This window comes from Ambystoma mexicanum, chromosome 11 (assembly GCF_040938575.1).
Source record: "Ambystoma mexicanum isolate Mex_15411 chromosome 11, UKY_AmexF1_1, whole genome shotgun sequence".
NCBI lineage: Eukaryota > Metazoa > Chordata > Amphibia > Caudata > Ambystomatidae > Ambystoma > Ambystoma mexicanum.
This window is the reverse complement of record NC_090934.1, coordinates 1,217,388,513-1,217,409,291: the sequence shown is the minus strand read 5'-3', so window position 1 is coordinate 1,217,409,291 and position 20,779 is coordinate 1,217,388,513.

The following is a 20,779-nucleotide window of genomic DNA, read 5'->3' as shown; positions in this document are numbered from 1 at the left end:
TTATTTGTGTTTCTGGTAAATGGTTATAACCTTCTTCATTAGCATCTGTCTTGCCCCTCCCCTCTCTTTTTGTTTTTCTTGGAGGTCCCATAATTCCCCAAAATATGATGCATGTTTTGCATAGAAATCGGCTGTTTCATTTCCTTTTGATATTGGGTCCTCTCCATTAGTGTTTGCTTGGCACTTGTAATGGGTATGTCACAACCTCAATTAGTTCCCCAAGGAGGAGTGCGTGCTGTACTGGTGTGCCATCTGACCATCTGAACCCTCTCCTTAACCACCTTGCCAGACCAGAATGCACTGTTGAGGTGATGTAGGCACTATCTGAATAGATAGAGACCCTTTTCGCTTCACTCTCTCTAAGTGCTATTACCAGGGCTACTAATTCGGCTGCTTGTGTAGAATACTGGGGTGGTAACCTAACACATCTCATTACCTTTCTTGTCCAGTTTTCTCTTAGTCTTACCACTGCTGCCCCTGTTCTTTTCACCCCATCACCTGTGTCAATTGTTGAGGACCCGTCAATGTATAGTACATCTCCCCCCTCAAGTGCATCTTCCTCTACTTTACGTGTTTCTGAGTATAGTTCAATAGCTTTTGTACAATCATGGACATATTCTCCCTCTCCTACTTATTCTGCTAGGAATTGTGCTGGGTTGATGTTTTTGCACCTTACTATTTATAATTCTGCTCAGGATAGGATTATTTCATAGCCTGTTGCTCTTTGTGTGGTCAGGGTACTTTTGGGCTTGTGTAAAATTGCAAAAAGAGCGTGCTCCACATAAAGTGTTGTGGAACATCCCATTGTTATTGAGGATGCATTTTCTGCAGCAAAAGCTGCAGCAGCCAAGTATTGTTCGCATGGGAAATGTCTTGTCATTACTGGGTCTAACTAGCCACTGTAATATGCTATCGGTTTATGGCCCATTCTTGTTTTATGCGTTAGTACCGTTTTCATTACTACCCCATCAGAGTGTGAAAATATAAAGAATTCTTTTTTGTAATTGGGGGTACCCAGGACTGGTGCTGTTGATATTGCCTCTTTTAATTCATTAAATGCATTTGTCATTCGTGTGTCCAGTTTAGTGTTTTCTGTCCCCTTTGTGCATGCCTTAGGGCCATAAGCAAGGGACATGTGTATGTGCTGTAATCAAATACCCATGCCCTGCAATAGTTGCATGGGCCAAGGAACTGTTGTAATTCTCACACTGTCTGTGGTTGTGCTGTATTTAGTATTGTCTGTGCCCTTTGTGGAGCTATGTGTCTGCCCTTTTGCAATATCATTTGCCCTATGTATAGAACCACTTCCTGGCAATATTGCAATTTTGCCTTGTCTACTTTGTATAATTTTTTTGCTAGTAAAGTGAGCATTTTGATGGAGTCCTTCCTGCATTAATCTTCTGTTGTGCTGCAGATGAGAATGTCATCTACATATTGCAAAATCGTATTCTCTATCTCTATATTCCCTAGGTCCGTTTGGATTACTCTGTTGAAATGTGATGGTTACTCGCAGTATCCCCGAGGTAGTCTTGTGTGCTTCCACTTTGTGTTGCGGTACATGAAAATCATTAAGTCTTTGGAATCTGAGTGTAGTGGTATAGAGAAAAAGGCATTTTAGGTCAATCGTGGTGAACCGTGTAGCCTCTGCTGGGATGCCGCAAACTATTGTAGCTGGGTTAGCTGCTACAGGATATTTTGCTTTGACAATGTTGTTTAGGGGTCTCAAATCTTGTATGAAATGCCATGATCCTCTGTTTGCTGTGCAGACAGGGTACACTGCAGTGTTGCAAGATGATTCTGATGGTAATAGAATGCCTTGCTCAATGAGGGTGCTTGTTGTCTCAAAAATGCCCTCATCTGCTTTTTTCAACAGTGAGTATTGTCTAACTCTGGACAGAATTGCTCCTTTCTTCAATTTTATATTAACTCCCCCTATGCTTTTGATGTACCCCACGTCGTTGGGGCTTGTTGTCCCTAAAGAAGCTGATACCTTTGCTAGGTCCTCCTCACAAAATGGTGGTGGTGCTGGGAGTGGTGCCACTTCTCTTTGTGTTAACTGTATCCAAACGTATACACTCATCCCCAGCATCAGCTCACTCGTTCCCTTTTCTTGTGAGAAGAGTTCTTCATCAAATACTTGGGTCAATTCTGCTAGTGCTATTACTGGCCTCTAGGACCTCCCTTCCTTGTCTAGTGTGTGTACTGCAACCCAATCCTCTCGTGCCTGCCACTATCCCTTCAATGTCTATGGACACAAATGTTCCTTCTTTCTCATCTGTGGGCGTTTGTTGCCTGAAAAGGTACTGACCTGGTCTTTTCCATACCTTCCCTGGTATACCTGATAGCCATGTCATTGCCATGTCCGTTCCACATTGGAAAACCTCTGGGTCTACTGGCTCCCCCTCTGCACACTGTTGCCATGACATGCCTGGAGTATCTGTCTTGCTGTGAGCATGTGTATGCTTGGCATAAAGCACACTATGCCTTTGTTTGTGAAGGAGATGATCATGTTCAGTTTGCTAATTATGTCACACCCCAAAATATTTACGGGTGCTTGTTTAGAATATAGTAAGGGTAGTGACAGGTCAAGATCCCCAATAGATAAGGAGATGTTATCAGTGAATGGAACCACTTCTCAAGCCCCAGAAAATCCTTGAGTGTTCATGGCATTGCCCGACAACGTGTAGTTCCCTTCCCGTACGCATGACCTTGTGAACCCCGTATCAACCAAAAAGGAAAACATCTTGTCACCTATCACCACCTTTATGCGTGGTTCCTCCACAGGGTTACGTGCTACTGATAGCATGGGACATAATAAGGTAGTCTGAGGGCTGTCCTATTGTGGGTATTGTGATTGTCCGTTGACAGTATAAGGGTTGTGTACCATTATAGTCACCCCTCCAATACGTGTTACCGGTACTAGAGCAGTTGTATCCACTGGCTGTTGTATGTCATCCTGTAATTGTGTCGACTGTTGTACTGTCTGGATGTGTTGTTGTTGTTGCTGTTGTTGTTATTGTTGGGTTAGCACTGTCCCTTGTACTTGCTGGTATTGTGGTTGTTGCTGGGGAATGCCTTGCTGTTGCACCATCGGTTGTGGTGGTCCTGCCTGTTGATAATACCCATTCTGACCCCCTTAGTTACTTTGTGGCCCTTGCTCGCCTCACCCTTGTTGTGCTGCTCTGTACCTGCACATGCAGGAGATGTGAACTATTAATCCACATGTCCAACATTGGGGTGGTTCTCGTGCTTGCCATGGTAATCCTCCTCCTCCCTCTCCTTGGCCTTGCCATCCCTGCTGAAGGTAACGCCGGACCCCCCTCCTGGGTAGATTGCTGGTGGCCCAAAAAATCCTGGCCCCTTGTTTTCCCCTCCTCGTCCTCTAAAGTTCTGTTGGTACCCGCCCATACTCATATATCCCCCTCCCATCTGTGGTGTTGTGTTGTATTGTGGCAACTGCTGCGGCAATTGCTGTTGTGGTTGTTGTTGTGGTAATTGTTTTTGTGTCTGTGTTTGTGGTAGTTGTTGTATCTGTGGTTGTGGTAGTAGCTGGGGTTAGGATACACCTGTTTGAGTTGGTGGTGCAGGGCTTGTTATTAGTGCTCCTTCTAGGGCGTATTTTGACAATTTCTTTTGTACTAATTTTGCCTCATCCGCCTTTCTATCCTCCGCTTTCTGTTTCATCTTTTCCTGGCATATTCTACAATGGTGTTCTATTGTTAATTGTATCTCTGACCATGCTTTGGCCCCTATTCCCACTAATTTCTTGAGTTGTCTTTGCACGAATTCAGGCAACCCTTGGATCAAGATGTGATAAAAGATAGCTACTGTTTTTTCCCACGGCTCCCGAGTTTCAAGGCACCAAAGCTTGTGAATCTCTTTGGATGTAGCTGACTGGATCTTCATCAACACGCATCTTGCGTGATGTAATTGCCCCTATGTCTGATGTGTCTAGACATAGGGCCTGCCACACCGCATGCCTGCAGTTCTCAAATGGGGATCCGTTGTGTGTAGTGTTCTGTGTTGTTACTCCTGGGAATCCCACCATCTTCCAAATGTTATCTGCTGCATCACCCAGTATGCACACTAATAGCCCCTTCCTGTCCCCCAATGCCAATCTGTGTCCTGCTGTCTGTTTTTCCATTTCATATATCCATTTCCCTGCCCCTCCACTCAGTGATGGTAACCTATTCTCAATGTTCTCTCTGTCTGCATGTTTCCATGGTATCTATTCCGATCTGCTCCCCCTCTTCCTAGTAGTGGCATCTGTGAATATTCAGCCCTTTCCTCAGGTGTTCCTCTGTGCTGTTGTATCTGTATTGGGCCTCTCTCATCTTCGACGTCTACTTCGAAGTCTACGACATCTATATTGGGTGCTGTGCGTGATGCTCCGATATAAGAGATATTTCGGGTGTGTGTTGTGTGCAATGCTTCCTGGGGCCCGCCCTGTTGACACGGGTGCCCGCTGTCGTGGGTAATTGCTGTCCTATCTCTTCTGCGCCCTGGGAGATCTCGAAGCCTATGCATGTACGCTGTTTGTGGTGTCGCTGTTGCTGTTGCGTCTTCTGTAATTGTGTCAGTGTGTTATCCCCCGTTCTTTTCATCTTTGGTCCTACAATCCCATGACATACCTGTGCCTGTTCGTGTAATGTGAAATTTTACTTAGCCCTTCCTTATCTATCTATCATTGCTATCTTCGTCTTCCTCACTGAAAAATCCATCTGAGAACGTTAGTTTGTGTGGCATTGGGTATCGTACTGTTACACTTTCAAGATCAATGTCTGTAAGGTTTGCCGCTTCCATATCTTCTTTCCCCTTTGCGCTCTGCTGTACGGACCCTGCCTGAGACACTCCAGTTGTCCCCACGCTACTCCCTGTGGGTCCTGTTGGTGTTCGTCTAGGCTGGTGCTCATCCTCTTCTTCTTCCCCCGCCCGGGACCTATCTATTTCTTCCTTTACTTCTTTGTGTATCCTCCGTAGCGTTTCCTCATCCTCGTCTCACTTACTTCGCGCTTCCTCTGTCATCACTACCCTTAACTCCTTCAACCTGCTTTCCTCATATTTCCAGTTGCTGTCCAACGATATCTTCTGTCTCCCAAATGCCATTTCTCATTCAGCTTCAACCCTTTCTTTCTCTAATGTTCTATGCCCCGTTGCTTCCATACTTACCTTACCCAAATCTCTCATTGTTATTCTCTCTATCACCTCCCGTTCCATCCTTTCGTTTCTGGCTTTTCTCGCCTTTCTAATGCTAGCTGTTCCTCCCATTCCCATTCCTTCTGTTCCAACTGGTTCACCAACGCGTTCCATTTCTCCTTCAACTCCACTATCCTTGCTTCCAGTTTTGCCTCCTCCTTCTCCCTTAATTGTTCTTTTCCCGTGTTGTTTGTCTGCCTGCCTTTACATCCTTTCCCCAATTCTAATTCCTTTATTGCTTCTGTTGCCCCTTCTGGTTCTCCCGTGGTGGTCCTTTGTAATTTCAATAGCACTTGCGCTGCTATCCACTCATCTGGCTCTACCCCTGCAAACTCGCTCTTCGCCTGCCTCAGCCTTTACTCTTGAACATCTGGGTTACCTACCTCTGTCCGTGTGGCATTCACCTTCGGGGCATATGGGGGTGGTAGTTATGAGGGGTTTGAGTAGCCTTCGGTTGAAGTTAATTCTCTGGGTTCCTTAGCTTCTTTTAATTCCCTAATTGAGTATAATCCCTGTTCCCCCTCCTCATCCACATTGTCCGGGCAATGCTGGGAGGTGCAGGAGGTGGGGCACATGCGTCCCCTCCATCCTTTTTTGCCTCCTGTCAGTTCAACATTCCATGATAATGTCCCTGGAATATTCTCCAAAGTTCAAATATTTCCAGGCGGCTTGTTAATTTCTTTCCCTTGTATGTGTTGCGTATGTATGTGAGTAGTGACTGTAAAGTGTCCCTTGAGAAACTGTCATTAGGCGGCCATGGTATCGATGCTTTCCCTTCCGTACCCTTGGTCCATTCTACAATGTACTTTACTATTTTATCTTGATAGTTAGGCAATGTTTTGCAAAGGCGTTGTATTGGGGTCAATAACATCCCGGGCACCCCGTATGATGCTCTTCCCCCGCCCCTGTGATATATCATTGTCTTTCACTCGTGTGTTTTACCTGACCTCAAATTGAGGGTTTCGATACTCTGCTGTCAGAGCAAGGGTGGACATTCTTTTCGTTATGCAGTTCAACGGTCACCTAGTGCTGCGTGTTGCTTTTAACAGCACCACCTCTCGTACCGCCCTGCTTCTTAATGAGCTGTCACTAACTGGCACGCTCCCCCAAAGTCTATGGCCCCCTTTGGCCGTATACCTTATGCAGAACAAACCACTGTCATGAACATTGCCGCCTCCCGGCAAGCCCCTTCAATGTGTCCGGCCTCCTGCAACCGTACACCAGTGCGGCGTATCCTAGTACTGCCCCTCCTTTACTGGGTTGCTGCCGCTTGGCACGCTCTTCTACTATGTGCCGGAGCTGTCCGCGTTGCCGGAAGTTCGCCTGTTATGTGATTTGAGTGCCGAGTTGCGAGTTCTGCACCTGCTAATCACGCATTGTCCTATGCAAAGGCCCATGGGTGACGTCACTAAGCTAAAGCTCCATGTTAACATTTCATACACATATCATACACATACCTCCTCTTTTAATTTTACATCTAAAAATCCCCACAGCTGTCTTCCCACCTCCCCCGGAGTGGAGTATACATCATAAACCACCTCTTCTCCTTTTTATAGGTGTACTGCACCCGTCATGTCGCCTGATGTGTGATACGCATCCCTAAAGTTGCTACCTGACAATTGTTACATTAGAACCGCTGATAATTGGTTGGAGATTCCAGCCGCCAGCCTCCATCCCCCGGTGTGCTGATTGGTCAGGCCGCAGGCCCCAAGCCTGCGACTAACGTTGTTCCCAGCCCGCAAGACACCTGCTCTCGTATATTATGTATCAACAAGATATAACTATGTGACAGTGTGTAACAATGAGGTCTTTGCTAATGCCATGAGAGCAGTCTGGTCCCAGCGGATATTGTAGGTGGATTGTTGCAATTATGTGGCAAGGTTCAGTTTCAGATGTGGGATGGTGCAGCTTCCCAGCTTCCAGGTCTTGGCATCATGTCATGTGGAACCGTGTAAATATGCTCATAAATATTTTGCGCCCGGATGCCCCTGGACCTGGCACACGCTACAAATAAATAAAATACAAATACAAATACCAGAAACTTAACCAGTCACCTATCTTCCGCAATCTTAAAATAAACTTATGTGGGAATTACACACCAATTGATCGAGCTAAATCACCCAATTAATAGGAAGACCGTCCATCGACTGAGCTAAAACACTCAATGAACAGGAAAACCACATCTCTTTGTCGAAACTACAACGTCCATTTATGGGAAAGCCATATTCTCCCTACACACATGTGTTCACTGTCCAGACCTGTCGGCGCAACAGCCTTTCCATTTCCTGGGGACCCACTGTACCGTCCCCAAGACGCTAATCTGCACAAGAAGGGACTACCTCCGCTCCGCTCCCTTTACTTATACACATGCCAGTCACTACCTTGGTTCCGAACGTAATGATCATGTGATAGCACCCTCCACCCTATGCACACATCCTCCCCCCCCACACAACATGTAGTTGCTCATTCTGCAGAGCAAACTTACATTTAGGTGCACGTCTGCAGGTGCCGCTCGGCTGCTTGCTCCCTCCCACTTGGCTCACCTTGCCTCTATTGGACTGCCTGCGCACTCTTGCCAACCGCGGGTGGGATATATTTTGAAGTCAGCTCCCGATGGCCAATCTCCAGTTGAGCTGTCTGGTGGTGTTGCAGTTACGCGAGGGTCCTGCAGTCCTCTGAGGTCAGACATGCAGAGGGGGCCACACCTTGCTGGGCTGGCATCGCAAGCCATCTTGCTGGGGTCCCATGAGCGCATCTCAGCAGTGCCTCCAACTTGTTAGGGGAGATTCTGGGGTCGGCAGAGCCATACCTTGGGTCCGCTGACCTCCAGCTCAAGGAGGGCCCTCACTCCCTCCAATGTCCCAAAGAAGTCGAGGTCCACACAAGGAGCAAAGGTTAACTGCCGTTTTATTATATCAAACAAGCAGGGACAACATACTAGACATCAAGTTTCATCCGAGCACGTCTCGCTAATTTCAGGCTCGCAGGCCCTTTTTGTACACTTGTGATGTCACAATTGTCGTCACTTACCAAAATCCTTCCCTGAACCTAACACCACCATGGGTTGGCTCCCAGAGTGGTAGGTCCAGTATAGAGACATATGTGGTGCTGTGTTATTGGGGTTCGCCGTGTCTGGTGGTACACTTGGTTCATCCCTAAAAGTTGCTACCTGACAATTGTTACTTTAGAACCCCTGATGATTGGCTGGAGATTCCAGCCGCCAGCCTTCATCTCCCGGCGTGCTGATTGGACGTTGTTCCCAGCTCGCAAAACACCTGCTCTCGTATACTATGTATCAACAAGATATAACTATGTGACCGTGTGTAACAATGAGGTCTTTGCTAATGCCATGAGAGCAGTCTGGTCCCAGCTCATATTGTAGGTGGATTGTTGCAATTATGTGGCAAGGTTCAGTCTCAGACGTGGGATGGCTGCAGCTTCCCAGCTTCCAGGTCTTGGCATCATGTCAGGTCGGCCGGATCACATGTGAGGAGACCGCTAGGGAAGTCAAATTACTTCGATTTAATTTGTATTTTAGCTTGAGGTCTCCTGCCCTGTTGCTGGGCTCATCGTGGCACCTTGAGTGAGGAATGTCAATTTGCAATATTATGGCCTTGGTGGTGGCAGTCCCTGCCAGGGCGATTCTGCTTGCTCAGCAGCTCGAGATCTCTGCAAAAGGAGTTTAGTGTGCTGGATTCATCTGAGACCTACCTAAAGTTTGGTTATTTTTCCAGTATGATTGCTCAGATTTAAAAGCAAGCAATGGGTAGTCAGGTCCTTTGGGTGCTCCTGCCCATCCATAGAGTAACTAGGGAGTAGCATCTGCAAGCATATACACAAACTCTTCTGGCATCTTGCGTTTCTGTGGTGCAATAGCGGAACTGTTTGAAAAATAACAAACGTGCACGGAGAATGTGTCACTGTCCTCTTGCTCATAGAACTGTACGCGTATGTTCTTCATGTGGATTGGTGTATGAGTGTCCGATTGTGCCTACTGCACATGTGCTTCTTGTCTAACGCGACTATGTCATCATGGACTCTCTAACGACCTGCAACAGGGTTTGTGGGGACATCAATCGAGTTGGTCCATAAAGTCATCTCCAACTCGGTCCTGGTTGTCGTTGGTTGCATTGGCTAACACTCTTTCCATTGTGGGGTTGATTGGGCGGATGACTGGATGTCTGTCGTGATGCGAACTTGCGTTTGGAGCGGTGGGACTGGTACAGCAATCTGTGATAGTCGATAGATGTTCTGTCGGGAGTGCTTCTTCCGGTTAGGGGCCCCATCAGGAGGGGACACTCAGATTTTCACTCTTCACTGTGGTACAGCACAACCAGTGGCACAGCAAGAGGACTGCAGAACTCAGCAGCTGCTACACAGTAAAAGCACTATGTACAGGTTACACAGAAAAGCAATGTGAAATAACATGACTTATCATTGTACACATGTGCCATTGCAACGGCATCAAGGTGCTGTAGGTGAATGACCTAGGTGGCAAGAACACCAAGTCCTCACTGATGGGACAGAGTCACATGTAATGTCATTGCACATTCACAAACACCACTCAATGAATCAAGGCACAGAGGACAGAAAGCGCAGCAAGCAAAGGCCCTGCAATCAACATAATGTGAACATGCTGTAGGGAAGCCTGGTATCAAACAGTGAAGACAGACACAAATGATCACAGTTCAAGGGTGCATATTGAACTTCAAAGGGTTGGTTGAATGCCTATCTAAACCTAAATCTAAGGATGGGAGCAAGCTATAACCATCAAATAATTACAAGACAGTCCTAGTCGAGTCTCTGTTAAAATAAAAGGGCCTATACTAATACAACTATTGCCAATCCTTACTTCTACATACAGAATGAAGTGGGACAATAGTATATGCAAAAAGGAAAGTGTTCCAAAAATAATATGTCAGGATAGTTGAGCAGTTGGCTTCCCTTCCTCACGTTTTCAGCACGAGGCAAGTTGGCACGTTCGAGCTTTACACACACACTTGCCTCGCTGCCACAAGGATACAGTTCAAAGCATAGGTATCAAGGCCTTCTGCCAAAGCCTCTTTTCCAATAACAGTCTCTTATTGCAGAGGACCTGTTGCAACAAACAAGCACCAAAGTTCCTTTCTCATCAGGATTTTCATGTGCACAAGTTCGTGCTTCCAGTATTCATCATGTGTCTCCCTCCTTCAGGCTTGGACCCCATTTTAACAGAATGTTTACACTTGGTCTCCCTCATTCGGGCTCGGACCTTGGATCTCATTTGTTCGGGCTCGGATCTCTTAAGCACAAAATCCACATTTGGTCTCCCTCGTTTGGGCTCAGACCATAGAATCACTTTATACGTTTTCCTCTTGATATCAACAATCGAAGACTTTCGATTGCCTGATGGGTTTTGCTTAAACCGTCGCAGGACCACTTCGATTCACTTCACGCAATGTTCTTATCAATCTTCTACTTTTGTTTCCTCCGCTTATTGGCAGGATACCTTACAGAGACCTTGACTCTGTCACAGGTGTTGTATCTTTCTTCTGTTAGTTCAAACATCCACCAGCAATTTAGCTTTCCTTGCGTCTTTCATTACACACATTACAAATCTTGCTTCTTGTGCTCTTTATAAAATGTTGCCATTTGCAACTTCAACCCAAACCGGACTTGCATCGGTCTCCCCAACTCACCAGCTGTGTTAATCTTACTGGTGCTGCTTTAATATTGGAACCAAGGACTGTACCACAGTGCCTGCTTCTCCTCCCAGGCTCAATCAGCCATGCAGGATGCCCCTGGTTATCTATGAAACACAATGCAGGATTCTTTAGTCTTGTTTCCTAGCCTTATGCCTTTCAATCGGAAGGACTTTAGAAAGTAGCGGTTTTCTGCTGGAAGGGTCAAGGGCATCTCCCTCCTGTTACACCCTTCAGTTACCATCTCAAAACCACTGTTCCTTTGTGTGCTTTGCCTCGCTCAGAGTGTGCTCTCATGCTCTGCCTTTTATCAGTGTGGGGCAGCTTAATGGGAGTCAGTTGTGAGTGGTTACCATTAATTGCCTGACCTCGCCTGACATGTCAGGTACAATGCTCAGATGTGAGCCTGTTTTCTACCAGAGCGGGCTGTCCATGTGAAAGTTTTCATGTAGGGAAAGGGGGGCGGGGGTAGAGTTCCTAAATATCCTACATAGTATGATGGGTAAAGGTGTTACAGGGAAGGGCATACCGCGTCTTGCCATGTGGTATTTCACTCCCACTCCCCAATGGCCCCTCACCTAGGTGATCTTCCCCCACTGGACCACCTCCAGGGTCTGGATACAAAGGCAATGATTGTGCCCTAGCCACCTGAGAGAGAGACCCTCAGTGACTAGCGGTTGAGGCACCTTTGGGTTTCTCACACTGCATGGATTGGGGCGATGAGAAAGAAGTATGAGAATGTGTGACCTAAGCAGATGGATGATGTGCACAGCCACATATTCCCCAAACTCAGATGCAATGAAAAAGATTCACAGTGGCAGTATGACATGAGAGCATGCAATGTATCAAATCTGATGTGTGTTGGTTGTTGTCCATGCATTGGCAGGCAACCCCCCCTGCATGACTGATAAGCCTATGCCACACCACCACAGTCATGCCCACAGCCCACCTGAGAGTCACAGAACAAGCACATATCAAAATGAAAGCAAACCACATGCTGGCCATGAACAAAGAGACAATAGTATGTTGAATAACAAGAAACGGTATTACCAATAAATGCACTATACAAAACTACTATTTGGAAAGGGGGAAATGTCCAATGGGAAAACTGAAAATCCAAAACCACACAATATCTATTTACAAGGGCAGTGGGCTCAATACTCGTCCATTAGGTTCGCCAGGGCAGAGTCACAATCTTCCTCCTCCACTTGGAGGCGGGTCATTGTCCTGTCCTGGATGACTTGCACTCTGTCCCTCATCCTTCTCTCCTCCACTCCTGCATCCCTGCAAGCCTCTTCCAGGATGTCAACCCACCTCTGTGCCCTCCTCTCCACCACCGCTGCCCTGGCAACTTCTGCCAAACTAGCCCGCTTCCTTTCTGCCATCATCTGCAGATACAACTCCATCTGGATGCACAGCATTTCCCGGAAGCAGCAGCGCCCATCATGCCAGGCGACAGATCCTCGCTGTGTAGTTTGTATCCCCGATGTAGCATGGCCCTATGAATAGTGCCCCTGCACACTCCCATAGTGCTGCTGCCTGGCCAAGTGTAGCCTGCACCCCCTCGTAGATGTCTCCACCCAACCCTGTGTGCTGGCCTTCATAGTCCTCCTCCTCCACCACCACCTTCATCTCCTTGATTGAGTCCAGAGAGCTTTCCTCCCTGGATGGCCCCTCTGTCCCTGCACCCTGGCTCACAGCCACTGAGGATTCCCCCACCGTGACAACCTCCTGGGACGTACCCCCAGCAGTTTCCCCCGATGGTACATGCACACCCCCAGCCGACTCACCCTCTGATGAGGTGGAGTGAAGTCATCTGGTCAGGGGTCTGCGGTTACATCTGGTGGTCTTGTCCTTGCCACTTCGCTCCACAACAATGCCTCTGCCCGCTCCACGAGCTGCAGCAACTGTCAAAAAATTGGAGACAAAATATTGACATCAGTCATCGTCATCAATGGATGTCTGGCATACACAAAATAAACATGGCAAGTCACCCATCATGTCACATCCATTAACTGAGACCCACACAATGCACACACACATGCATGTGCCCTGGTAAACTGGTGCAAATGTTACATATGTGTAATGTAAAGGCGTAATCACAGTCATGACCCATGCCCATCTGAACTAAGCACATTGTACAGTGCACAAGAATATATCACCACAAACAGGCAATGCCAACATACCTCTGACCAACCAACACAAGACTGACATGCATACATGGTCATGGGGTCAGCACCACAGCACCTGCACACACAAACACAGTCATCAACTGCACATGTAAGTTGGCCATGCATATAAATATTGAATGGACACTCATACACGTGTGCCACAAATCCAGTGGAAGGACATGACGCATCCCAGTTTTGGAGTTGTCAATGCATGAACTGAACACACTCAGGCATCCAAGCACCTGTGTCACCACCATCAGATGTGCCTGCATGTGTGCACTGACAGTGCTGCAACAGATAGGGCCTCATTACGAGGTTGGAGGTAATGGAAAACCGATGCTGGTAAAGGATTACCAGCATTGCTTGCCGCTCCGGTGTATTATGACTCGGCAACCCGCTATTAGCGGCACCCTAAATAACAGTCCCTCTAATAGCAGCATGGCGGCGTACACGCGCCCCTTCGGGGAGCAAATACCGGCATGCCGGTAATAGGAGGACATCCCAACCCATGCGGAAATGCAAATACCGGCATTCAGAAGCCGGTAATCACGGCCTGCACGATGCCAGCCATACAGGCATCGCGGACCACCTGCAAACAGCAATCAGCAATCAAGCCAACTGCCACAGGTGCACACAATCACCACAGGTGGAGTCAATGGAGGCTGGGCCAGTATTAAATGAGCACACCCACATACCGCACCCCTTCCAACACCAAAATGCTACCACTAGCTGTTGCAATCATGGCGCTGGATGACATGCCTATACTGCTACAACTACAGAAACAAAACCAACTACAACAACAACTACAGCAGCAACAAGAGGCAGCACAGAGAAGACGCAGGAGGAGGAGGAGGGTGAGACAGGCCCAGCAATTACCACCAGCGCAGCCAGCAGTGCCTCGTAGGCAGCCATCAATCCCTCGCACCAGACCCAGCTCATTCAACCTAACCCCAGAGCAAATCCACACCCTGTACCGATTGGTCCGGGACACCATCACCACCATAGTGGACATGATACTCAATGACATTGCCAGCCTCATAGAAATACACACTGCCATCCCCCTGCTACTAAAGGTGCTCCACTTCCTGGCCACAGGCACCTATCAACACACAGTGGGCCAGCTGCATGGCATTTCACAACCACTATTTTCACACATGTTGAACCAAGTGCTGGATGCCCTCCTGAAGCACGCAAGCACCCACATATCCCTACCACGGACAGCCCAGGAGATAGCCGACACCAAAGTAGGCTTCCATGAACTGGCAGGCATGCCCAATTGCGTTGGTGCCCTGGACTGCACCCATGTGCATACTATGTCCCCCATGCCATAGAGGCAGTGTACCACAATCGCAAGCAATACCACTCCATCAATGTGCAAATGGTATGTGACTCCAGCAAGATATCACACATTGCTGTGCCCAATTTCCCGGATCAACACATGATGCCATGGTGCTGCGCAACTCCACGCTACCCCGTCACATGGAGTGACATGCTGGACCACGTGCCTGGCTGCTTGGTGAGTTGCCGAACTGGCCCATAGCAGTGCTTTGGGTTACTGATGTGTAGGGATGCATACTCCACCTAGGTGGGAAATGGGGGGGATGCATACTCCACCTGGGTGGGAAAGGGGGGGATGCATACTCCACCTGGGTGGGAAAGGGGGGATGCATACTCCACCTGGGTGGGAAAGGGGGGATGCATACTCCACCTGGGTGGCAATTGTCGGTGATTGGAGTATGCATGAAGAGCTAAACACTCCTGACCTGAACCTCCCAAACGGAACATGACACATCACTGGCACACATTTTACCAATTATGCATATCGATGACAAATAAGAGGCACAACCAGGCCACCATGGTGATGGCAAGCAGTGCATGACTGAATAGGATTGCAACTGTGCCAATGTGGCTAGTGTGACCATGCACAGTGTAGAATACACAGAATGAATGGGAGGCTAAACATTGTCGTACTACCACAGTACATCCGCCTCAGCATGCATTATTACATCATCTATTGAACGCCATCCAGACTACCACACCTCATAACAGTATAGTATGCATCTAGGTAACATTTTTGCATACTTACAGGGACATGTGCATGTCCACACCAAATAGCTGCGGCCATGACTGTGCTTCCTGAAGGTGGCAGCTCAGAGTGACACACACCTATTTGTATTTGCTTGCAGGTGATGGAGGATATCCCTTGAGGCCGTGACTACTTACCCCTGTGAAGAAGCCACAGAACAGCCATGAAGAGGAGTACAATTGTGTGCACACCCTTACCCGTGTTGTGATTGAGCAGACCTTTGGCCTGTTGAAAGCGCGTTTCCGCTGCTTAAGCAGGTCTGGTGGGGCACTCCTATATAGTCCTGAGAAGCTGGCAAAGATCACCATTGCCTGTGTCATGCTGCACCACATGTGCGTTTGGAGAAATGTACCACTACCACCTGACATTGACATGCATGTCCCTGGTGAGGATGATGAGGATGGAGACGGAGGTGAAGTAGCCCCCCTGCCAGTACGGGATGCACCGGAGGGCCATGCTGTACGCCAAGCACTGATTCACGAATACTTCTGAACCACAGGGACTATGATAGACATGCATGTGTCAGTGATACACTGACTCCATGTGGACATGCACACTGGGATTGTTGGGAGTTGGCCACTGAACACCATCACACATTAAATGTACATACACAAAATGAACAATGTCCAGCCATTGTTTTTTTTTTTGCACACAACGGGTGTATTTTTTCAAACAGGGAAAAATGTGCCCCCCCCAACACCCAGTGAACTCCCTAACCCACCCTACACACCCCAAAAACCCCCAGTGAACTCCCTAACCCACCCTACAAACCTCAAAACCCCCCCAGTGAACTCCCTAACCCACCCTACAAACCCAAAAAGTTCCCAAATGTACTCCATGAAATGGTTCCCTTCACCCACAACCATGTGTCCCACTACCATTGTCTGGGCACTCTACTTCCTGGAATTTTTGTTGTCCAGGGGTGGCATCTCCGAGTGCCGTGCACTCCTCCGGGTCAGCCGCACAGGGCTTGCGGGGACAGAGGATGCAGGTGTTGTGGCAGTGGATGTGTCGGAGGCAGGTTCCACGCCTGCTCCAAGGCGTGGCCGCTGTATATGGAGCAGGATGGAAGTTAGGACTTGGGTTACTGCTCCCAGACAGTCCCTCATGAGCACAGCTGACACATTCACGGCAGCTGTGTTCGCTGCGATGGCCGCTGTGGTCCCCGCAATGGCAGTTGCAATGCCTCTCCTTGTATCCTCCCCATCGGCAATATACTGCCGCAGGAGTTCCAGCATTGCCTCCTGTTGTGCCTCCACCCTTGACAGGCGTGACTCCAGGGTGTTGGTGGGAGCTGGAGTGGTGGGAGCTGCAGTGGTTGGAGCTGGAGTGGTTGGAGCTGGAGTGGTGGATGGTGCATGCACGGGGCCTACATCCTGGGTTCTGTCCTCCTCGAAGGGGCACAGATCCGAATCCCTCAGGTCAGAGTCATGGACACAGGGATCATTACTGCTGTAGGCCTCCATATGGGGTGGGCAGGTGGGCAGGGGGCTTGGGGTGGGCATAGAAGTCACTACTGTGACTCCCTCGGGGTCCACATTGGCATCCAAAACGTCCTCTGTGGTGTGTGGTGCAGGAAGGGACACCCCTCCGACTGTTGTGGGTGTGTGCTGCTGGTCCTGATGTGTGTCGGGCACACTGGCAGCAGGTGTTGTCTGGCTTTTGACCCGATCAGGCACACTGCCGATGGTTCTGTCCTGTTTGTCTTGCTGGGGCGTGGTGGTGGCGGTGGCCCTTGTTTTATGGTGTGATGTGGATGCCCTTGCGGTCCTCTCCTGACTGGCATCTTCCTCATCAGTGCCTGGGGGTTAGAAGAGATGCAGGTCATCAGTGATGGTGTCACATGACAGCGACATACAATTGTGCTGTTCAATATTCATACATTCATGCATCCATGTCTTACAGGTGTGTGGCACTTGGTGTTCTGAGGGGGCATATTGGCAATCACTGCATGGCAGGTGGCATGCCGTTGATATGGGTTTGTGTGATGGGTTACATGGGCACCTTCCTGGTGTGTTGCTCTTGTGTTGGTTATGGAATTGGCACTCAGCATGCATTTCTGTGTGGCAGGGTTTGGACCACAATCTGGTCTTGGATATGTTGATGTGGGTGTAGGGACATGCATTGCCTTGCCTAGTCTCACTTCCATGTCAATTGTCCTACGTCATGGTTTCACCTACAGGGATGTGCAGGGTCACTCACCTCCTTCTGGGGATGATGCCACACCCATCTCCATCTCTCCAAATCCCTCAATCGACTCAAGATTGATGAATGTGCTGGCAGTCTCCTCCCAGGGCATCAGCTTTGCAGGTGAGTGGGGACCCCCCGCCTGTTGCCATGGCCACCCTCCTGTTGCTTGACAGGATGTTTCTCACCCCCAAGCAGAGGTTGTCTCACCCACCTCTTGCGGCAGTCACGCACAGTACGTGGGGTGGTCCCCATGGCCGACACTTTCCCGGGCAACATCCTGCCAGATTTCCTTTTTCCTCATCTTGGCATCACGCTTCATGTCATTGGCTTTCATTATGTCTGCATGTGCAGCCAGAGTGTCCGCCAGCATATTTATCTCTGTTTCCGCTGCCGGGGGGTCGTCTTCCGGGTGGCCTTGGACATCTTCAGGGTTTTTCAACACAGCACAACACAAATAGACAGCTGGTTTGGGAGGATTGCAATGGATTGTGTTTTTTTTATTTTTTACAACTTTATTTATATTTGCTCACAGGTTATGCACATAACTTTCGGTTATACAGGCATACAGTATACACAATTCAGTTATTTTCCGCATTCAGGTTTTCTAGATCGCTTAAGTCTGTCAAATATTGCTTACATCGTGCCCATATGTTTCTGGGTCTACTGTGTGGCGCGACCAAATCGATATACAATTCTTCGGTATCATTAATCCACACCATATCTCTGTTCCAGTCTTCTATTGTAGGGGGTTGCACATTTTTCCATCTCATTAATATGACCCTCTTGGCTATTAGCAGACTCAGGTTCAAAAGTTTTTGCCATGTTGGATTCATTTTGTTTTCTACTCCCAACATGCAGATCCGTGGTGTCCATACCACCGGTTGGTCTGCATTTTGTCAAGAGCCCCGCAAACCTCTGACCAATAATGTCTCAATTTCGTGCAGTCCGATAGCATATGAAATATATTAGCATTTTCAGAATTACATCTCGGACAGGCTCCATCTAGGTGGGATATATCTGATTAAGCCTTGATGGCGTGTAGTGTGTGCTATGTACTATTTTATAGTGGATCAATTTAAACCTCGAGTTACAAGATATCCCTTTAGTCAGTGTACAGATCTGAGTCCATTCTTGATCTTCTATCAGTTGTCCCAGGTCTTGTTCCCACTTGCCCTTAGCTGTGTGGGTTACCGCAGGGCGTGTTCATATTATGGTTTTGTAGAGTGTAGAGGCAGTAATCTTCTGGGTTCCCCCTGTAAATATGTAGCCTAATGCCATGTTTATTTCTGGTTCATCTGAGAATGTTGGGTAGATTTGTTGTGTGAGGGCCGCAACCCTATGATATTGTTGTTTATACGCGTTTGTATTACCTATCAACTCTTTAATGTCCTCCCATTTAAGGACGTGTTGGTCCGGGAATAGTTGACCCCACTGTGTAATGCCTCTAGCACTCCAATGCCTTGCTATTTCACTGTCAGCGCTGAATGGTGTGTGTGGGTCTCCCCATATTGGCATACTCGGATGATAAAGTTTAGTGGCGCCGAATATGTCAGCGATTCTGGGCCATGCTGTGATAGTGACCCTGGAGGGGTTTATCGTGTTGTATTGTTTCGGGGTGGGTCTAGTAATCCTGTGCAGCCTCGCCATTGTTTCCCGCTCTTGCCATGAGGGGGACGTGGTGGCAGGGTTAAGAAAGCATGTGACCCATCTAGCCGCTTGTTGTGCTTGTGCCGCCAAATAATAAAGTTCCATGTCTGGCGCCATCAGTCCTTCCCTGGGATATGTGTCTGTCAATACTCTCCAGCTCAATCTAGGATGTCCGCCCCAAACAAATGTAATGCAGGCGCTGTTCATTTTGGAGAACAGTGCGCAGCCGGGCCATGCTGGAACCGTGCTGAAAAGATAGAATAGCTTCGGCAGTATCACCATTTTGATCAGAGCTATCCGCCCTGCTAATGATATCGGGAGCACACTCCATCGCCTCATTTTAGCACACAGTGTTTCCGCTAGCGTAGTGTAGTTCAGTGCGCGGGATAATTGGGCCATTCTGGCTGTGTGGGCACCCAGATACACGATGTGTATCGGACTCCATATAAGTCAGTGTAGATTTTGGGGCTTCGGGTTGTTGTCCGTGAGTGGGAATATTTGTGAGTTATGGGTGTTGAGGCGTACTCACCAAACTTTCCCACCTCTGCCAGGACCTTGCCTAGCTTAAGGCCTGGGTTTTTTAGATATAATAGAATATCATCTGTATACAGCGTTATAATTTGCAGCTTGCCCTCGAGCCATATCCCGAATGAGCTGTACCGAGATCTGAGAATATCCGCTAATGGCTCTATAACCAAGGCAAAGAGTAAGGGGGAGAGTAGGCAACCCTGTCTAGTGCCTCCCAACAGTTCCAATATGTCTGTGAGGGCTCCGTTTACTCTAATCCTCGCGTGTGGCCGTGTGTATTATATCTGGATCCACCCATCCCTCCAAACGGCGTGCAAACTGGGTGTTAAGATTTGGCTAAACTCTTTATAAAATTCACCTCCCAGACCATCTGCGCCCGGAGCTTTCCCATTGGGGAGAGCTTTTATTGCTTCATATATTTCAGCCTCTGTAACAGGGTCTATTAGTAATTCCCTGGTCGAATCTGCTATAAGCATTGTTGGTATCTGGGAGAGGTATTGATCTCGATGTCAGTGACTGTACCATGGGGGGAATATAGGTCCTTGTAGAACTTGTAAAATGTGTCTTTCACTTCATCCTGGTTTGTGGACATTGTACCGTGCGCTATTTGTATGCAGGGTATACTTGTGGGACCCCTTTCTCCCCGCACCGCTCTGGCTAGTAATTTCCCGGGGCGCTCCCCCTCTCCATATCTGCGCGCCGCTATGGGCCTATCAAAGTATCTTATCTCTTGATCTGCTGTTTCTCGATACTCCTCTAATTTGGTCTTAATTTCAATGCCCAGATGAGGGACTGGATTCAATGCATACTGGGTTTGTAGTGATGTTAGTTGTGTTTCAAGCCTATCTAGCCGAGCCCTAATGTCTTTGAGGATTCCCCCTTCAGTGGATATTGATTGACCTCTTATGCAGACCTTAAATGCCTGCCATAATATAGCCTGGCTGGAGACTGAGTGTTCATTAATCTCGAAGTAGTCCTGCATATATTGCGCTATCGAGTTTTTATACACTAGGTGATTTAGGGCCGCTGGTTTGAACCTCCATGGCGGTCTTTCACAGATCCTATTAGGGATTTGCAATGTTAAATGTATCGGGGAATGATCAGAATAAGTCCTAGAATATATGTGGGAGTTTGTTACCCAAGCCATGCTGTCTGTGTCTATTAGCCATACATCAATCCTGGAGTGCATGTCGTGGACTGTGGAGTAGTATGTGTACTCTCTCTTACTGGGGTTTAATGTTCTCCATACGTCCTTTAATTGTAGATCAGTCATTTGTGCG